We start from the raw sequence: 20,540 nt of genomic DNA on the forward strand, positions 1-20,540 counted from the left end.
ATTACTGCAGGATCCGCAGCCATCAGTTGCAAACACCGTTGACGGCATTTGATTATCAGAGAAGCGACCAATTCAAACACTGTGGTCACAGTCCTTTTTGGCTGGTGAGGCAAAAAGACCCATTCTAGGATATGCAAAGGATCAGGCCATTGTGCATTCCACTGGCCAATGATACTTGTAGGATGGAGGTCTGGAATAGTAATGAAAACAGTGATAGCAATGGAGGGATCCCCTCGATAAACCTGACTAGCGGAAACAGCCCGTTGGACCTCCTGCAGCGCTTGCCGCGCTTCAGGAGTCAACTCCCGAGGTGAATTCAGGTCAGGATCCCCTTTTAATGTACTAAAAAGAGGGGAAAGCTGCTTTGCAGTTAGACCTAAATAAGGTCGTAACCAATTGATGACACCCAACAGCTTCTGAGCATCATTCAAGGTTTTAATCGAATCCGGGAATTGCACCTCTTGGCGTTGGATAGTTTGGTCCAAAATTTTCACTCCTAAATATTTCCAAGGAGGATGCTGTTGAACTTTCTCCAGAGCTACCTCTAATCCATAGGCATGCAGAGCAGCGAGCAGCTGAGGCTGTATTCTCAGCAGCTCGTCCCGAGTGGATGCTGCCACCAGGATATCATCCATGTAGTGGTAGCAGCGTGCATCAGGAAACTGCTTGCGAACTCCGGCTAAAGCTTGGGCGACATACTACTGACAGATAATTGGGCTGTTCCTCATCCCTTGAAGGAGGACCTTCCATTGGTATCTCTTAGCAGGTTCAGCATTGTTAATGGCAGGCACAGTAAAGGCAAATTTTGGTTTGTCATCAGGATGCAAAGGAATTGTGAAAAAACAATCCTTTAAATCAATGATCAGGATGTCCCACCCCGTAGGAATCATGGTGGGAGAGGGCATGCCAGGCTGCAATGCCCCCATACCTTCCATTACTGCATTAACTTTCCGGAGGTCCTGCAATAATCTCCATTTCCCTGATTTCTTCTTAATTACGAAAACAGGAGTGTTCCAGGGGCTAGTAGAAGGTTCAAGGTGCCCCTGTTGAAACTGATCCTGAACCTGCTGATGAAGGGTGTCTAACTTCTCTTTTGGTAGGGGCCACTGCGGCTCAAAGACTGGTGTGTTAGTCAGCCACCGCAAAGGCAGTGTAGGATGCTGTGCGCCCTTACACACAGTAACCCCTGCTAAAAATTTGTCCCAATCCGTACGCCCCAAGCTGCCAACACATCCCGTCCCCAAAGGTTAAGGGAAGTGGTAGCAACATAAGACCTAATTGTACCTGGGTGCCCCTCTGAGTCCTTCACCGTCACAGGCCGTTCGCTTAAATAGCTCTGTGTGGTTCCTCCTAATCCTGCGATGGCCGATCCCACCGGGGCTAAAGGCCATGAGGGAGGCCATGCAGGAAAGGAGATGATCGTTACATCAGCACCAGTATCAATCAAACCTCGAAGCTGAGTCCGGGGTGGACGGGCGTTCGGCAGGACCAGGGTACATGTCATCTGTGGCCTTTGGTCAGAGATGTCTGCAGTCCAGAAGACCTGCAGAAGTCCCGTAGATCCACTGCCGTTATCTTCATGAGTTTGTTGTTCTATCCTGGGGACACAAGACTTAAAAGGCACTAATTTAGCAAGGCAGGTCTTTTCAGGAATAGTTACAGGGGGTTTTTGCGTGGAAACCATAGCGCAAATCTGACCTTTAAAGTCAGCATCAATAACTCCTGAGTGCACTAAGATTCCTTGATGGGCAACATCAGGTTTTCCCACCAGCATCGCACTGGATCCTTGGGCTAAGGGTCCATGTGCGTCCAAGGGAACCTTATAAATACCGCTAGAGTCTAAGACGACTGCGGCTGTGGTGTGGACGTCAAACCCGTCTGATCCCTGGGTGCTGTCTCTAGGGTGGCTGGGTAGGCCTGTGCCTGTACCTGTGCCACTCTCTGGGGGAGCGACTGCATCGGAGAGCAATTCCTCCTCCTTGCACCCCGGCGGAAGTTTCCCGGCAACAGCCGACCATCAGCATGAGTCCGGGATCTACAGTAGCCCGTGCAATGCCCTGGCCTGCCACGCCTCTTGCACTGGGGGATCGGTGTGTTCTCTTTTTGGCTCGGCTTAGGCCGCTTCCGTTTCTTCACCTGTTTTGGTTGCTTTGGTTCACGACCAGAAGATGTGTGAACAGGCTGCAGGAACGCAGCCAAAGCAGACCTTTTCTGGTTCCCAGATCCCACCTTAGCGCAGGCTTCGACCATGTCTGTTACCTCAGGATCCCCTGGTAAGGCATCTATGATTTTTCTGCACTCCTCGTTTGCGTTATGTCTCACTAACTGCCTTAACAACAACTGTCTTAACCCGTCATCCTCAACCTGCTTCTCGAGAGAAGCAGCGACTTTCTCTACAAAAGAAAGGAATGACTGATTTGCCTTGAACTATTTCAGCATATCGCTTTCTGGGTGCTGACAACTCTATGGTTTTCAACAGGGCAGCCATGTCGACCTGTTGAGCTTGCAGCAGGACACTAGAGGACAAGTTACCCTGTAGACTGGGATCAGAGAAGGGACCAGTCCCCATCAAAGCATCCACTCCGGCTGTCTGTCTAGGATCAGCAGCAGGGAGCTGCATATTCGCTAATGCAGCCTTGTTGGCCAGCTTTCTCCAGGTTTTCTCAAAAACTGTAAATTGTACAGGTTGAAATAGAATTTGACCTAAGTGTCTGATATCAAATGGAGAAAGCAAATCTGTATTTATCACCCTTATTATCTGCATAACCTCAGCAGAACCTAGCCCATATTGTGCCACCTTGGATTGGAGGTCCTGGGCAACTTTCCAAGCAATTACCTCATGCTTATCACGCTCGCCAGAATCTGGGAGAGCCTTATACACTGGGAAAGCTTGGATCTCTCCTTTTGGGGAACCAGTACCATCCTGAACTTCTGGCACAGCCTGCTGATGGAGTGTAACAGCTCCCCAGTTATCCCCAGAATCCTCAGATCAATTTGGCATTCCAAGCATTTCTAATAACCTCCAGTCACCCTCCTCCAATGCTCGCATCTTAATAGACTCTTGGAAGCGATTATAGTGCGTCGGATGTACTGTTACGGTGCAGTCCGGAAAGGTCCAGGGGCGAGACCGGCGCAGCCTTTTTCTTCGCTACAGCCGCCTGACGACCTGGGGCCAGAACCTCATCTGCCTCACTTCCTGACGAGGAATCATCAGGCAAAGGCAACTTTGGGGTGCTGGGAGTGAACAGAAATGTGCGGGGAGGAGTGGCACTTTGGCTAAGTTGGCCAGAGCCAGAACAGACAGCACAGACTGCAGCTGGCTGTGCGGCAGTTTTTACAGCAGTTTCTTTACGGGAGGCCGTCTCGGCCAGTTCCAACGGAGCCGGTACTGAAGCTGCAGCCACCGTCTCTTGGGCTATGGCTGCTCCCTGCGCCGCGGCTGGCACTGCGGCCGGCACTGCGGCCGCGGCTGCACTCGTCTCTCGCACAGCAGCCGCGTTCGGTGCGGTTGCTGCTTCCGCTGCAGTTTCGCGCTCCCCGGGCGCGCTCGGCGCTACTGTCTCTGGCCCGCGCTCTGCGGACGCGCCCGTGGAGCCGGGGGGGTTATTCCGAATCCACCATCATTTGCCCTGGAAGCCCAGTCAGCGCGGCCCCCCTCGGACATTCCTCCATCACTCATCACCGAGATAGGCGATCCAGCCCTGCTATCACAGTCAAGTTCTGTGAGCTGCTGTTCGCCATTTTTCAGTTCTGTCAGACCTCCCGGTCCCGGGGGGGGGAAAAGGAACAGCGTATCTCTAGAGGAATTCGGCGTGGCTCGCAGCAGCAGGACATGTCAGAGAGTGCAGAATCACGTCAGGCAGCACCAAATATTACCGCAGGCCTGGTTCCTGCGGTATATCACTGTGTCCAGCAGCCATAGGGAGGAGGAGGAGGAGGAGGAGATCCAGAAGGCAGGAATTGTGCAGCAAGATTGATTTATTTAATTATTTTACAAACCTTTTATAGACTTTTTTCTTCAAAGTCTAATTGGACAAAGGACCAGCCACCCCTTGGGGGTGATTGGCCAAAATCCTAAAACATCCATTATCAAAATACTTTCTACTATACCATAAACAAGACTTTCCAAGGTTGCAGATGGCTTGGTTGTTTACATTCCCTGCTACCTCTTCTGCGAGAGAGAAAAATCTCTCACGGACTTAGAAAATAGCAAGAAAATGCTCGCTAGCAGCATTTTTGTACCTACACTAACCCTAACCCTAGTTTGAGCCGGAAATAGAGCATTGAGCTGTGGCAAGTTCCAAGCAGAAAGAAGAAGAGGGAGCAAGATGTGGGCTGTGCTGCGCTCACCTTGGCATGCCATTTCCATGGTGAGTATCCCTGGAGCTCCTGGCTTTGCGGTTTTGCCAGCCTGTACTAGTTTGAAAACAAACCAGTGGGAGGCACCAAGTCAGAATAACAATTTAATGGGGAAGTTAAAGAAAAGGAAAGAAAAAAACTAAAAGAAAACACTGGTTCAAACTGACAGAGTCAAGATACAACCTGAGTCCCTGTTAGGCAGGGTGGTGGTAGCAGTGTGGTAGAATGGTGGCTGCAGTCCTCTGAAGCAGTGATCCTGTAGAAAAAAAGGGTCTGCTCTTCCTCAGAAGGTCCAGTGGTTGCTGTGTAGCTCCTGTCCTCTGGAAATCCAGTGGAAAGGCGTTGTCTCTGGTGTTCAGCCTCAGCTTATATCCACGATGGGATGCTTGGTTCCTCCCTCTGGGTGGAGCATCTCACAATGGGGTAATGAGTCATGAGGCCAAGTGTTGATTAGGCTCATTAACAGAAGATAGTCCAGAGGGAGTTATCTATGAGTCATGCGGCAGGACAATGATGGGCCATTAACAGCAAGATGGTCTGGGGGGAGGAGGCAAGGAAACACTGCCCCTCCTGATTTCAACACCTCATGAGGATGGTGATAGAATACACTGCAACCCAGGACATTATCCACCCCTTATTCTATTACCATCTACATCATCCCAAATCAATACCTTCTTTAAACTCTACACACACATACATATATATACAATGAAACCCTACACACAGTTCTCACCTAAGATTAGGTCTCCTTGTGGTACACAATGGGTTTCCCCATCTTTTTGCATTACCCACCAAGTGCAACCAGGTCCTTGAGCAAAGACAATCCCACGGATGGGTTTGCCTTTGCCTGAGGTGGGATTAAACCAAACAGTCTTTCCTAAAATACCTCTCAGGTGTACCACAGGGACTCTATCTCCATCCACTGTGTGCAAGGGTTCAGACTCGGCGGGACCAGCTCGATTGATGGACCCTCGGGTATTGACCATCCAGGTGGCCTTTGCTAAGTTTACTTCCCAATTTTTGAAGGTCCCCCCACCAAGTGCCTTTAGGGTAGTTTTAAGTAGTCCATTGGAGCGTTCAACTTTTTCGGCAGCTGGTGCATGATAAGGAATATGATATATCCATTCGATACCGTGTTCTTTGGCCCAGGTGTTGATGAGGCTGTTCTTAAAATGAGTCCCGTTGTCTGACTCGATCCTGTCAGGGGTGCCATGTCTCCACAGGACTTGCTTTTCCAGGCCCAGGATGGTGTTCCGGGCTATAGCATGAGGCACAGGGTAGGTCTCCAGCCATCCAGTTGTCGCTTCAACCATGGTCAACACGTAGCGCTTGCCTTGGCGGGTTTGGGGAAGGGTGATGTAATCAACCTGCCAGGCTTCCCCATACCTGACCATCGTCCACCATACCACAGAGGCTTCACCCGCTTGGCCTGTTTGATTGCAGCACAGGTCTCACAACTGTGGATGACCTGTGAGATGCTGTCCATGGAAAGGTCCACCCCTCGGTCACGGGCCCATCGGTATGTTGCATCTCTCCCCTGATGACCAGAGGCATCATGGGCCCAACGAGCTAGGAATAATCCTCCCTTGTGCTGCCAGTCCAGATCCACCTGTGATAGCTCCTTGGCAGCTTGGCAGCTCGGTCCACCTGCTCGTTGTTGCGATGCTCTTCATTAGCCCGACTCTTGGGTACGTGCGCATCCACATGCCGAACCTTCACGGTCAGCTTCTCTACTCGGGCAGCAATGTCCTGCCAAATCTCAGCGGCCCAGATGGGTTTCCCTCTGCGCTGCCAGTTGGCCTTTCTCCAGCGATCCAGCCATCCCCACAGAGCATTAGCTACCATCCACGAGTCGGTGTAGAGATAGAGCCTCGGCCACTTCTCTCGTTCAGCAATATCCAAAGCCAGCTGGACGGCTTTAAGCTCTGCAACCTGACTCGATCCACCTTGTCCCTCGGTAGCTTGTGCAATTCGTCGTGTGGGGCTCCATACTGCAGCTTTCCACTTTCGGTTAGCGCCTACAATTCGGCAGGAACCATCAGTGAAGAGGGCATAACGTCTTTCAGTCTCCGGTAGCTCATTATATGGTGGGGCTTCCTCAGCACGAGTCACTTGCTCTTCCTCTTCTTCAGAAGATAATCCAAAAGTCTCACCTTCAGGCCAGTTTGTTATAATTTCTAGAATCCCAGGGCGATTCGGGTTTCCAATACGGGCACGCTGTGTGATGAGGGCGATCCATTTGCTCCATGTGGTGTCGGTGGCATGATGCGTGGAAGGAACCTTTCCCTTGAACATCCAACCCAGCACCGGTAGTTGGGGTGCCAGAAGCAACTGTGCTTCAGTGCCGATTACCTCTGAGGCAGCTTGGACTCCTTCATAGGCTGCCAAGATTTCCTTCTCTGTGGGAGTGTAGTTGGCTTCAGATCCTCTGTAGCTTCGGCTCCTGAATCCCAGTGGTCGGCCCTGAGTCTCACCAGGCACCTTCTGCCAGAGGCTCCAGGACAGACCATTGTTCCCGGCTGCAGAGTAGAGCACGTTCTTCACCTCTGGTCCTGTCCTGACTGGGCCAAGGGCTACCGCATGAGCGATTTCCTGCTTGATCTGGGCAAAGGCTTGCTGCTGTTCGGGGCCCCAGTGGAAATCATTCTTCTTGCGGGTAACCAGGTAGAGAGGGCTCACGATCTGGCTGTACTCGGGAATGTGCATCCTCCAGAAACCTATGGCGCCTAGGAAAGCTTGTGTTTCCTTCTTGCTGGTCGGTGGAGACATCGCAGTGATCTTATTGATGACCTCGGTGGGAATCTGACGTCGTCCATCTTGCCACTTTACTCCCAGGAACTGGATCTCTTGGGCAGGTCCCTTGACTTTGCTCCTTTTGATGGCAAAGCCAGCTTCCAGGAGAATCTGGATGATTTTCTCTCCTTTCTCAAACACTTCCTTTGCTGTGTTTCCCCACACAATGATGTCATCGATGTACTGCAGATGTTCTGGAGCCTCACCCTTTTCCAGTGCAGTCTGGATCAGTCCGTGGCTAATGGTGGGACTGTGCTTCCACCCCTGGGGCAGTCGGTTCCAGGTGTATTGCACACCCTTCCAGGTAAAAGCAAACTGGGGCCTGCATTCTGCTGCCAAAGGAATGGAGAAGAAGGCATTGGCAATGTCAATAGTGGCGTACCACTTCGCTGCTTTGGACTCCAGCTCGTACTGAAGTTCCAACATGTCCGGCACAGCGGCGCTCAATGGTGGCGTGACCTCATTCAGGCCACGGTAGTCCACCGTCAGCCTCCATTCTCCACTGGACTTACGCACTGGCCATATTGGGCTGTTGAAAGGTGAATGGGCCTTGCTGACCACCCCTTGGCTCTCCAGTTTGCGAATCATCTCATGGATGGGAACCACAGAGTCTCTGTCGGTGCGGTATTGCCGATGGTGCACTGTTGCTGTGGCGATTGGCACCTGTTGTTCTGCAACTCTTAGCAGTCCCACGGCAGAGGGGTCATCTGAGAGGCCAGGCAATGTACTCAGTTGTCTGATATCTTCTGTCTCCACAGCAGCTATCCCAAAAGCCCAACGATGTCCTTTTGGGTCCTTGAAATACCCATTTCTGAGATAGTCTATGCCGAGAATGCACGGGGCCTCCGGGCCAGTCACGATGGGGTGTTTCTGCCACTCGTTCCCAGTTAAACTCACTTCAGCTTCCAGTACAGTCAGCTGCTGGGATCCTCCTGTCACCCCAGAAATAGAAATGGGTTCTGCTCCCACATACCTTGATGGCATCAAAGTACATTGAGCACCGGTGTCAACCAAAGCCGTGTATTTTTGTGGGTCAGATGTGCCAGGCCATCGGACCCACACAGTCCAAAAGACCCGATTCTCCCTTTCCTCTACCTGGCTAGAGGCAGGGCCCCTCTATTCCTGGTCATGTTGCATGTTGCTCCCTTCCGGTGAATACATTCCTGAGGTCCCTTCAAGAGGATCGGTCATATTATCATTCCGGTACCGTCTGGAGTTCTGTGTGCGAGAGACCGGAGCAATGTTGACTCTAGATGCGCTTCTTGTGGTAGTTGCCCCTTTTTAGTTCACGTACCCGAGCTGCTAAGGAGGAGGTGGGTTTTCCATCCCACTTACTCATGTCTTCTCCATGTTCCTGAAGGAAAAACCAGAGGTTACCTCGTGGGGTGTATCCTCTCTCCCTGGTTGGGGGACGCCGGCTCCTAATGGCAGAGACTCTTGTTGGTTCTGGCGAGATCGGGTAAACCTTAAGTTCCTTTTTCAATTTCTGATGGCCTTCTTCAATCAAGCTTCCGGACTTGCTCAGCCAAAAGACTTGTTTCCACGGATGAGACATGGGTGCGAAACGGGGCTGTGACGGTGTCCTCGTAAATCCTCAGTTTGTTCACCAAGACGCCCACCCTGTCCTCGCCTTCCCTCCATTGCAGCGTTGCCAGGTAACGGGAGTATATCTCTGGTCCAAGGCGTGCGAACCTCAACCACATCTGTGACGTGCACTGGACGCCATCTGGGCTCTTAGGAAATCTCTCGTCTTCTGAGAAAATGATCTCCAGCACAGCCAATTCCCTCAGACACCGGATACCTTGTTCCATTGTGCTCCATTTTCCTTGGTGCACCTGGAGGTCTTCTTTACAAAGGTACCTGTCCCTTACACTTGTAAGCAGTCACCGCCAGAGGCTGAGAGCTTCTTGGGTTCTCCCGATCCCCTGGTCAATGACCACATCCCGGGACAGAGATCCCAGTTGCCTGGCCTCACTTCCGTCCAGAATGGTGTCATTGGCTGCAGCGTCCCAGATGCGAAGCAGCCAGGTCAGGATAGACTCGTTTGTCTGGCGGGTGAATTCCCTCCGCAGGTCTCGCAGCTCACCCAGGGATAGCGACCGAGTGATGATCTCTGGCTCTGCCTCTTCTGCTGGGTGCGAAGGTCCTGCTGCATCCTCGTCAGTCACTATGCGGACTGATTTGCTTTTTGATTTCTTCTTCTGAACGGGGGCAACTGCAATCGGTTTAGGCTGTTCTGGTTCAGTGATGGTTTGCATGGGGACACTGACAGTGTTTTTGGTTCCCTTCTCCTCTGTGTCAGTCTGCGTGGACATGGACGCTGTTGTCTTGCATCTGGGTTCTTTCTCCTCGGTGACAGTCTGCGTAGACATGGATGCTGTTGCTTTGCATTTGGTTCCTTTCTCCTCTGTGTCAGTCTGCGTAGCCATGGTGTTTGTTGCTCTGCTCTTTTTCCCTCCCTCATCCTGAGGATGCTGTGCCATAGCTCTGATTCTAAGCATGGTGTACATGGTGCAGGCTGTACAGAGAAGACAAAGCAGAACTGACAGCAAGTTTATGCCGTCTTTGACATCCAGAGGGAATTCAATATTTTCAAAAACTGCTGTGCCTGGCCTGAAAGGCTGGAAGAAACCACTCTCTACTCCTCCCACCAGGGGCTGGGTGCGATTGTTGAGGAGATCCCAGACATAGGAGCCCAGACTAGGACAGCCAAACAAAACTGAGTATATACTCCGAATGGTATTCATCGCCTCACAGGTTATTATGCTATAGACATAATAAACCATTAAAGCAATACTCATACCATTCCCTGGTTTTAACAGGAGTAATACTACAGGCAGGTAGTTCCCCATGTGAGGAAAAATATAGAGAGCAAGATACAGTACCCACGTAGACAAGCTGAGCACCATGGTGAATAGGTTTCCGTTAACACAAAATTGTAATTCTGACTTTCTCTCAGAGCCGCCCCACATTGGGCGCCAAATTATGTACTAGTTTGAAAACAAACCAGTGGGAGGCACCAAGTCAGAATAACAATTTAATGGGGAAGTTAAAGAAAAGGAAAGAAAAAAACTAAAAGAAAACACTGGTTCAAACTGACAGAGTCAAGATACAACCTGAGTCCCTGTTAGGCAGGGTGGTGGTAGCAGTGTGGTAGAATGGTGGCTGCAGTCCTCTGAAGCGGTGATCCTGTAGAAAAAAAGGGTCTGCTCTTCCTCAGAAGGTCCAGTGGTTGCTGTGTAGCTCCTGTCCTCTGGAAATCCAGTGGAAAGGCGTTGTCTCTGGTGTTCAGCCTCAGCTTATATCCACGATGGGATGCTTGGTTCCTCCCTCTGGGTGGAGCATCTCACAATGGGGTAATGAGTCATGAGGCCAAGTGTTGATTAGGCTCATTAACAGAAGATAGTCCAGAGGGAGTTATCTATGAGTCATGCGGCAGGACAATGATGGGCCATTAACAGCAAGATGGTCTGGGGGGAGGAGGCAAGGAAACACTGCCCCTCCTGATTTCAACACCTCATGAGGATGGTGATAGAATACACTGCAACCCAGAACACAGCCCTAACCCTAGGCGCAACCCTAACCCCAGTTTGAGTCAGAAATCCCTCATTGGGCTGTGGCAAGTTCCGAGCACAAAGAAGAAGGGGGAGCAAGGTTTTGTCTGTGATGAGCTCGACTTGGCCTGCCTTTCACATGGTCAGTGTGCCTGGAGCTCCGGGCTTTGTGGTTTTCTCAACCCTAACCCAAGGCGTAACCCTAAACCTAACCCTAACCCTAACCCTAACCCTAACCCTAGTTTGAGCCGGAAATCGAGCATAGGGTTGTGGCGACTTCCAAACAGAAAGAAGAAGTGGGAGCAAGATGTGGGCTGTGCCGTGCTGAACTTGGCATGCCTTTCACATGATGAGTATCCCTGATGCTCCTGGCTTTGCGGCTTTCTCAACCCTAACCCTAGGCGTAACCCTAACCCTAGATTGAACCAATAATCGGGCATTGGGCTGTGGCGAGTTCCGAGGAAAACGAAGAAGAGGGAGCAAGGTTTTGGCTGTGCCGTGCTCAACTTGGCCTGATTTTCGCATGATGAGTATGGCTGGAGCACCTGGCTTTATGGTTATCACAACCCTTACCCTAGGCATAACCCTAACCCTAGCTTTAGGGTGAAACACGGCAGTGGGCTGCGGTGAGTTCCGTACAGAAAGAAGAAGAGGAAGCCAGGTTTTGGCTGTGCTGGGCTCACCTTGGCCGGGCTTTTCCATGGTCAGTGTCCCTGGAGCTACTGGCTTTGTGGTTTTCTCAATCCTGAGCCGAGGCGTATCTTTAACCCTGACCCTAGCCTGAGCCAGAAATCTGGCAGAGGTCTGTGGCGAGTTCTGAACACAGAGAAGAAGGAGCCAGGTTTGGGCTGTGCTGCGCTGCGCTCACCTTGGCATGCCTTTCACATGGTGAGGGTCCCTGGAGCACCTGGCTTTATGATTTTCTGAACCCTAATGCTAGGCGTAACCTTAATCCTGACTCCATTTTGAGACAGAAATCCCCCATTGGGTTGTGGTGAGTTCCAAGAAGATAGAAAAGGGAGCAATGTTTTGGCTGTGCCGTTCTCAACTTGGCCTGCCTTTTGCACGGTCAGTGGCCCTGGAGCTCCTGGCTCTGTGGTTTTCTAAACCCTAAACTTAGGCGTAACCCTAACCCTAACCCAAGTTCGTAGGAAATCCCCCATTGGGCTGTGGTAAGTTCCAAGAAGAAAGAAGAAGGGGGAGCAAGGTTTTGGCTTTGCCGCGCTCAACTTGGCCTGTGTTTCGCATGGTCTCTGTGCCTGGTGCTCCTGGCTTTGTGGTTTTCTCAATCCTAACCCTACGTGTAACCCGAACCCTATCCCTAACTGTAGTTTCAGCAAGAAATCGAGCATTGGGTTGTGGCGAGTGTGAAGCAGGAAGAAGAAGAGGGAGCGAGATGTGGGCTGTGCCGTGCTTAACTGGGCATGCCTTTTGCATGGTGAGTATCCCTGGAGCGTCTGGCTTTGTGGTTTCATCAACCCTAAGCCTAGGCATAACCCTAACCCCAACCTCAGTTTGAGTCAGAAATCCGGCATTGGGCTGTGGTGAGGTCTTAGAAGAAAGAAGAAGAGGGAGCAAGGTTTTGGCTGTGCCGTGCTCAACTTGGCCTGATTTTCGCATGGTGAGTATGGCTGGAGCACCTGGATGTATGGTTTTCTCAACCCTAACCCTAGGCATGACCCTAGCCCTAGCTTTAGGGTGAAATACGGCAGTGGGCTGCGGCGAATTCCGTACAGAAAGACGAAGAGGAAGCAAAGTTTTGGTGTTGCGCTGCTCACCTTGGCATGCCTTTTGCATGGTGAGTATCCCTGGAACTCCTGGCTTTGTGGTTTTCCCAACTCTAAACCAAGGAGAACGCCTAACCCTAACCCCAACCCAAACCCTAACCCTAGTTTGAGCCAGATAATGAGCATTGGGCTGTGGCGAGTTCCAAGCAGAAAGAAGAAGGGGGAGCAAGGTTTTGGCTGTGACGTGCTCAACTTGGCCTGCCTTTCGCATGGTCAATGTGCCTGGAGCTCCTGGCTTTGTGGTTTTCTCAACCCTTACCATAGGCGTAACCCTAACCCTAACCCAATTTCGAGTCAGAAATTCCCCATTAGGCTGTGGTGAGTTCCGAGCACAAAGAAGAAGACGGAGCAAGGTTTTGGCATTGCCCTGCTCAACTTGGCATGCCTTTCGCATGGTCGGTGTCACTAAAGCTCCTGGCTTTGTGGTTTTCTAAACCCGAACCCTAGGCAGAACCCTAACCCTAACCCAATTTCGAGTCAGAAATCCCACATTTGGGTGTTGTGAGTTCCGTGCAGAAAGAAGAAGAGGGAGCACGGTTTTGGCGGTGACGAGCTCAACTTGGCCCGCCTTTCGCATGGTCAATGTGCCTGGAGCTCCTGGGTTTGTGCTTTCCTCAACCCTAACCCTATGCGTAACCCTAACCCTAACCCTAACCCAAACCCTAGTTTGAGCCGGAAATCGAGCATTGGGTTGTGGTGAGTTCCAAGCGGAAAGAAGATGTGGGAGCAAGATGTGGGCTGTGCCGTGCTGAACTTGGCATGCCTTTCACATGATGAGTATCCCTGAAGCTCGTGGCTTTGTGGTTTTCTCAACACAAACCCTAGGCATATCCCTAACCCTAGATTGAGCCAATATTCAGGCATTGGGCAGTGGCAAGTTCCGAACAGAAATAAGAAGAGGAAGGAAGGTTTTGGCCTTGCCCTGCTGAAGTTGGCTTGCCTTTCACATGGTTAGGGTCCCTGGGGCTCCTTGCTTTGTGGTTTTCTCAATCCTCAGCCGAGGCGCAACCTTAACCCTAACACTAGCTTGAGGCAGAAATCTGGCAGAGGGCTGTGGCGAGTTCCGAACACAAAGAAGAAGAAGGAGCCAGGTTTGGGCTGCGCTGCGCTCACCGTGGCATGCCTTTCGCATGGTGAGTATCCCTGGAGCCCCTGGCTGTGTGATTTTCTGAACTCTAACCCAAGGCGTAACCCTAACCCTAACTCCAGTTTGAGACAGAAATCCCCCATTGGGTTGTGGTGAGTTCCAAGAAGATAGAAAAGGGAGCATGGTTTTGGCTGTGCCGTGCTCAAGTCGGCCTGCCTTTTGCACGGTCAGTGTCCCCGGAGATCCTGGCTTTGTGGTTTTCTCTACCCTAACCCTGGGCTTAACGCTAACCCTAGCTTGAGCGTGAAACACGGCATTGGGCTGTGGCGAGTTCCAAACAGAAAGAAGAAGACGGAGCAAGGTTTTGGCGTTGCCCTGCACAATTTGGCATGCCGTTCGCATGGTGAATGTCCCTGGGCCTCCTGGCAGGGTGGTTTTCTATACCCTAACCCTAGGCGCAACCCTAACCATAACCCAAGTTTGCCAAAAATCCCCCATTGGGCTGTGGTGAGTTCCAAGCAGTAAGAAGAAGAGGGAGCAAACTTTTGGCTGTGACGTGCTCAGCTCGGCCGGCCTTGCGCATGGTCAGTGGGACTGGAGCTCCTGGCTTTGTGGTTTTTTCAACCCTAACCCTAGATGTAACCCTAACCCTAGACTTAACCCTAACCATAACCCTAACCCTAACCCTAACCCTAACCCTAACCCTACTTTTAGCTGGAAATCGAGCATTGGGCTGTGGCGAGTTCAAAGCAGAAAGAAGAAGAGGGAGCACGATGTGGGCTGTGCCGTGCTGAACTTGGCATGCCTTTCACATGATGAGTACCCCTGGAGCTCCTGGCCTAGTGGTTTTCTGAACCCTAACCCTAGGCATAACCCTAACCCTAACCCAAGTTTGTCAGCAATCCCCCATTGGTCTGAGTTGAGGCCCGAGCAGAAAGAAGAAGACGGAGCAAGGTTTTGGCTGTGCCGTGCTAATCTTGGCCTGCCTTTCGCATGGTAAGTGTGCCTTGGGGCTCCTGCCTTTTTGGTGTTCTCAGTCCTAACCCAACGTGTAACCCTAACCCTAACCGTAGTTTGAGCAATTGAGCATTGGGTTTTGGCGAGGGTCAAGCAGAAAGAAGAAGGAGGAGCAAGATGTGGGCTGTGCCGTGCTGAACGTGGCATGCCATTAACATGATGAGTATCCCTGGTGCTCCTGGCTTTGTGGTTTTCTCGACCCTAACCCTAAGCGTAACCCTAACCCTAACCCTAACCCTAACCCTAGCTTGAGCGTGAAACACGGCAGTGGGCTGTGGCGAGTTCCAAACAGAAGGAAGAAAAGGGAGCAAGGTTTTGGCTGTGCCGTGCTCAACTTGGCCTGCCTTTTGCACGGTCAGTGTCCCTGGAGATCCGGGCTTTGTGGTTTTCTAAACCCTAAACTTAGGCGTAACCCTAACCCTAACCCAAGTTCGTAGGAAATCCTCCATTGAGCTGTGGGGAGTTCCAAGAAGAAAGAAGAAGGGGGAGCAAGGTTTTGGCTTTGCCGCGCTCAACTTGGCCTGTGTTTCGCATGGTCTCTGTGCCTGGTGCTTCTGGCTTTGTGGTTTTCTCAATCCTAACCCTACGTGTAACCCGAACCCTCACCCTAACTGTAGTTCGAGCAAGAAATTGAGCATTGGGTTGTGGCGAGTGTGAAGCAGGAAGAAGAAGAGGGAGGGAGATGTGGGCTGTGCCGTGCTTAACTTGGCATGCCTTTCACATGATGAGTATCCCTGGTCCCCCTGGCTTTGTGGTTTTCTCAACCCTAACCCTAGGCGTAACCCTAACCCTAAACCAAGTTTTTCAGAAATCCCCCACTGGGCTGTGGTGAGTTCCGAGCAGAAAGAAGAAGAAGGGGGAGCAAGATTTTGGCTGTGCCGTGCCCAACTTGACCGGCCTTTCGCTTGGTCAATGTGCCTGGAGCTCCTGGCTTTGTGGTTTTCTCAGCTCTAACCCTAGGGGCAACCCTAACACTAACCCTAATCCTAGTTTGAGCCGGAAATCGAGCATTGGATTGTGGTGCGTTCCAAGCAGAAAGAAGAAGGGGGAGCAAGATGTGGGCTCTGCCGTGCTGAACTTGGCATGCCTTCTGCATGGTGAGTGTCCCTGGGGCTCCTGGCTTTGTGGTTTTCTCAATCCTAACCGGACGTGTAACCTTAACCCTAACCCTAACCGTGGTTTGAGCAAGAAATCTGGCAGAGGGCTGTGGCGAGTTCCGAACACAAAGAAGAAGAGAGAGCAAGGTTTGGGCTGCGTTGCGCTCACCTTGGCCTGCCTTTCGCATGGTGAGTATCCCTGGAGCTCCTCGCTTTGTGATTTTCTGAACCCTAACCCTAGGCGTAACCCTAACCCTAAACCAAGTTTTTCAGAAATCCCCCACTGGGCTGTGGTGAGTTCTGAGCAGAAAGAAGAAGACGGAGCAAGGTGTTGGCTGTGCTGCGCTCACCTTGGCATGTCTTTTGCATGGGGAGTATCCCTGGAACTCCTGGCTTTGTGGTTTTCCCAACCCTAAACCAAGGAGAACGCCTAACCCTAACCCTACCCCTAAACCTAACCCTAGTTTTAGCCAGAAAATGAGCATTGGGCTGTGGCGAGTTCCAAGCAGAAAGAAGAAGACGGAGCAAGGTTTTGGCTGTGACGTGCTCAACTTGGCCTGCCTTTCGCATGGTCAATGGGCCTGGAGCTCCTGGCTTTGTGGTTTTCTCAACCCTTACCATAGGTGTAACCCTAACCCTAACCCATGTTTGAGTCAGAAATCCCCCATAGGGCTGGGGTGAGATCCGAACACAAAGAAGAAGAGGGAGCACGGTTTTGGCTGTGCCCTGCTCACCTTGGTATGTCTTTTGCATGGTGAGTATCCCTGGAGCTCCTGGGTTTGTGGTTTTCTCAACCCTAACCCGAGGGAAAGCCTAACCGTAACCCTAACCCTAGTTTCAGCCAGAAAATGAGAATTGGGCTGTGGCGAGTTCCAAGCAGAAAGAAGAAGAGCGAGCAAGTTGTGGGCTGTGACATGCTCAACTTGGCCTGCCTTTCTCATGGTCAATGTGCCTGGGGCTCCTGGCTTTGTGGTTTTCTCCACCCTAACCCTAGGCTTAACCCTAACCCTAACCCTAACCCTAACCCTAACCCTAGCTTGAGCGTGAAACACAGCAGAGGGATGTGGCGAGTTCCAAACAGAAAGAAGAAAAGGGAGCAAGGATTTGGCTGTGCCGTTCTCAACTTGGCCTGCCTTTTGCACGGTCAGTGGCCCTGGAGCTCCTGGCTCTGTGGTTTTCTAAACCCTAAACTTAGGCGTAACCCTAACCCTAACCCAAGTTCGTAGGAAATCCCCCATTGGGCTGTGGTGAGTTCCAAGAAGAAAGAAGAAGGGGGAACAAGGTTTTGGCTGTGCCGTGCTTGACTTGGCCTGTGTTTCGCATGGTCTCTGCGCCTGGTGCCCCTGGCTTTGTGGTTTTCTCAATCCTAACCCTTCGTGTAATCCGAACCGTAACCCTAACTCTAGTTTGAGCAAGAAATCGGGCATTCGGTTGTGGCAAGTGGGAAGCAGGAAGAAGAGGCAGCGAGATGTGAGCTGTGCCGTGCTAAACCTGGCATGCCTTTCACATGGTGAGTATCCCTGGAGCTCCTGGCTTTGTGGTTTTCTCAACCCTAAGCCTAGGCATAACCCTAACCCCAACCTCAGTTTGAGTCAATAATCCTGCATTGGGCTGTGGTGAGTTCCTAGAAGAAAGAAGAGGGAGCAAGATTTTGGCTGTTCCGTGCTCAACTTGGCCTGATTTTCGCATGGTGAGTATGGCTGGAGCACCTGGATGTATGGTTTTCTCAACCCTAACCCTAGGCATGACCCTAGCCCTAGCTTTAGGGTGAAATACGGCAGTGGGCTGCGACGAATTCCGTACAGAAAGACGAAGAGGAAGCAAAGTTTTGGTGTTGCGCTGCTCACCTTGGCATGCCTTTCGCATGGTGAGTATCCCTGGAACTCCTGGCTTTGTGGTTTTCTCAACCCTAAACCAAGGAGAACGCCTAACCCTAACCCCAACCCCAACCTAAACCCTAACCCTAGTTTGAGCCAGATAATGAGCATTGGGCTGTGGCGAGTTCCAAGCAGAAAGAAGAAGGGGGAGCAAGGTTTTGGCTGTGATGTGCTCAACTTGGCCTGCCCTTCGCATGGTCAATGTGCCTGGAGCTCCTGGCTTTGTGGTTTTCTCAACCCTTACCATAGGCGTAACCCTAACCCTAACTCAAGTTTGAGGCAGAAATCCCCCATTAGGCTGTGGTGAGTTCCGAGCACAAAGAAGAAGACGGAGCAAGGTTTTGGCATTGCCCTTCTCAACTTGGCATGCCTTTCGCATGGTCGGTGTCACTAAAGCTCCTGGCTTTGTGGTTTTCTAAACCCTAACCCTAGGCAGAACCCTAACCCTAACCCAATTTCGAGTCAGAAATCCCCCATTGGGCTGTGGTGAGTTCCGAGCAGAAAGAAGAAGAGGGCGCACGGTTTTGGCTGTGCCCTGTGCACCTTGGCATGCTTTTCGCGTGGTGAGTATCCCTGGAGCCTGGGTTTGTGGTTTTCTCAACCCTAACCCGAGGAGAACGCCTAACCCTAACCTGAACCCTAACCCTCATTTTAGCCAGGAAATGAGCATTGGGCTGTGGCGAGTTCCAAGCAGAAAGAAGAAGGGGGAGCAAGATGTGGGCTGTGCCGTGCTGAACTTGGCATGCCTTTCAGATGATGAGCATCCCTGGTGCTCCTGGCCTTGCGGTTTTCTCAACCCTAACCCTAGGCATAACCCTAACCCTAACCCTAACCCTAGCTTGAGCGTGAAAAACGGCAGCAGGCAGTGGCGAGTTCCAAACAGAAAGAAGAAGAGAGAGCAAGGTTTTGGCTGTGCTGCGCTCACCTTGGCCTGCCTTTCGCATGGTGAATGTCCCTGGAGCTCCTGGCTTTGTGGTTTTCTCAACCCTAACCCTAGGCGTAACCCTAACCCTAACCCTAGTTTGAGTCAGAAATCCGGCATTTGGCTGTGGTGAGTTCCAAGAAGAAAGAAGAGGAAGCAAGGTTTTGGCTGTGCCGTGCTCAACTTGGCCTGCCTTTTTCATGGTCAGTGTCCCTGGAGCTCCAAGCTTTGTTGTTTTCTAAACCCTAACCCTAGGCTATAGGAGAAAATTTCACGAAGGATGTCTGGACTTCAGGTGGCTCTCTTGAAAGCTGTTTATTGCATAGGCGAAGTTACAGCATTTCAGGGAGTGGGTATCCAGAGCAAGCCCTACAGCTGCCAGCCACAGCTGTAGGCATACCTGAAGCCCCTTTCTGTTCAAGATACAAAGCATTATATACTTTTCTTTGCAGAGTATTTTAACACATAACAACCAATAAGCACCATAGACAATACCTTTACATTTGCCTATAGCCTATCATAGCTACTACCATCACCATATTATAGTCATTATTATCCAATCACAAGAGTAAGTAATTTGCAATTTAAGCTTACATTGGAAAATTCTTAGACCTTTCTCCTTCTTGCTATATCAACATTTCTTGTCTGCCTGCCATATCTTTCTTTTTGGTAAAGACATGTTTTCTATTGACTTATGCTCTTCTTGAGACTTATTTACTTGGTGAAAAACATGTCTTTGTTTGTAATCACATACCTTTGTCCTGCGCCTAAAAATCTCCTTCCAACTCATCTCCAACCTTTGTCTTCTCAGTTACTCAGCAATCACTGTTTCAGCAAAACATCCCTTATTCTATATCAAAACTATATCAACCTATCAATTCTATATCAACCCTAACCCGAGGCGTAACCCTAACCCTAACTCAAGTTTGTCAGAAATCCCCCATTTGGCTGTGGTGAGTTCCGAGCAGGAAGAAGAAGACGGAGCAAGATGTGGGCTGTGCCATGCTGAACTTGGTATGCCTTTCACATGATGAGTATCCCTGGTACTCCTGTCTTTGTAGTTTTCTCAACACTAACCCTAGGCACAACCCTAACCCTAGATTGAGCCAATAACCGGGCATTGGGCTGTGCCGAATTCCGAGCAAAAAGAAGAGGGAGCAAGATTTTGGCTGTGCTGCGCTCACCTAGGCATGCCTTTCAAGTGGTGAGTATCGCTGGAGCTCCTGGCTTTGTGGTTTTCGCAACCCTAACCTGTGGCGTAACCCTAACGCTAACTCAAGTTTGAGTCAGAAATCCCCCATTGGGCTGTGGTGAGTTCCGAGCAGAAAGAAGAAGACGGAGCAAGGTTTTGGCTGTGCCGTGCTAATCTTGGCCTGCCTTTCGCATGGTAAGTGTGCCTGGGGCTCCTGCCTTTTTGGTGTTCTCAGACCTAACCCTACGTGCAACCCTAACCCTAACCCTAGTTTGAGCCGGAAATCGAGCATTGGGTTGTGGCAAAGGTCAAGCAGAAAGAAGAAGAGGGAGCAAGATGTGGGCTGTGCCGTGCTGAACGTGGCATGCCATTCACATGATGAGCATCCCTGGAGCTCCTGACTTTGTGGTTTTCCCAACCCTAACCTGAGGCTTAACCTACACCGTAACCCTAACCCTAGCTTGAGCGTGAAACCCGGCAGTGGGCTGTGGCGACTTCCAAGCAGAAAGAAGATGTGGGAGCAAGATGTGGGCTGTGCCGTGCTGAACTTGGCATGCCTTTAACATGATGAGTATCCCTGAAGCTCCTGGCTTTGTGGTTTTCTCAACCCTAACCCTAGGCATGACCCTAGCCCTAACCCTAACCCTAGCTTGAGCATGAAACATGGCAGTGGGCTGTGGCGCGTTCCAAGCAGAAAGAAGAAGAGGGAGCAAAGTTTTGGCATTGCCCGGCTCAACTTGTCATGCCTTTCGCATGGTGAGTGTCCCTGGGGCTCCTGGCTTTGTGGTTTTCTGAACCCTAACCCTAGGCGTAACCCACACCCTAACCCTAGATGGAGCCAGAAATAAGGCACTG

At 51.1% G+C, this 20,540-nt stretch overlaps 1 long non-coding RNA gene across 1 annotated transcript; it reads right to left on the reverse strand.

Moving 5' to 3' along the window:
- Window positions 1-13,778: 13,778 nt before the first annotated feature.
- Window positions 13,779-20,540, reverse strand: LOC116437420. The gene is made up of 3 exons (XR_004237289.1): window positions 20,505-20,540; window positions 14,278-14,287; window positions 13,779-13,859 (listed from the first exon to the last, which is right to left on the reverse strand). It is a non-coding gene; the product is annotated as an uncharacterized LOC116437420 (long non-coding RNA).

The sequence above is a fragment of the Corvus moneduloides genome, chromosome W, assembly GCF_009650955.1.
Source record: "Corvus moneduloides isolate bCorMon1 chromosome W, bCorMon1.pri, whole genome shotgun sequence".
Lineage (NCBI taxonomy): Eukaryota > Metazoa > Chordata > Aves > Passeriformes > Corvidae > Corvus > Corvus moneduloides.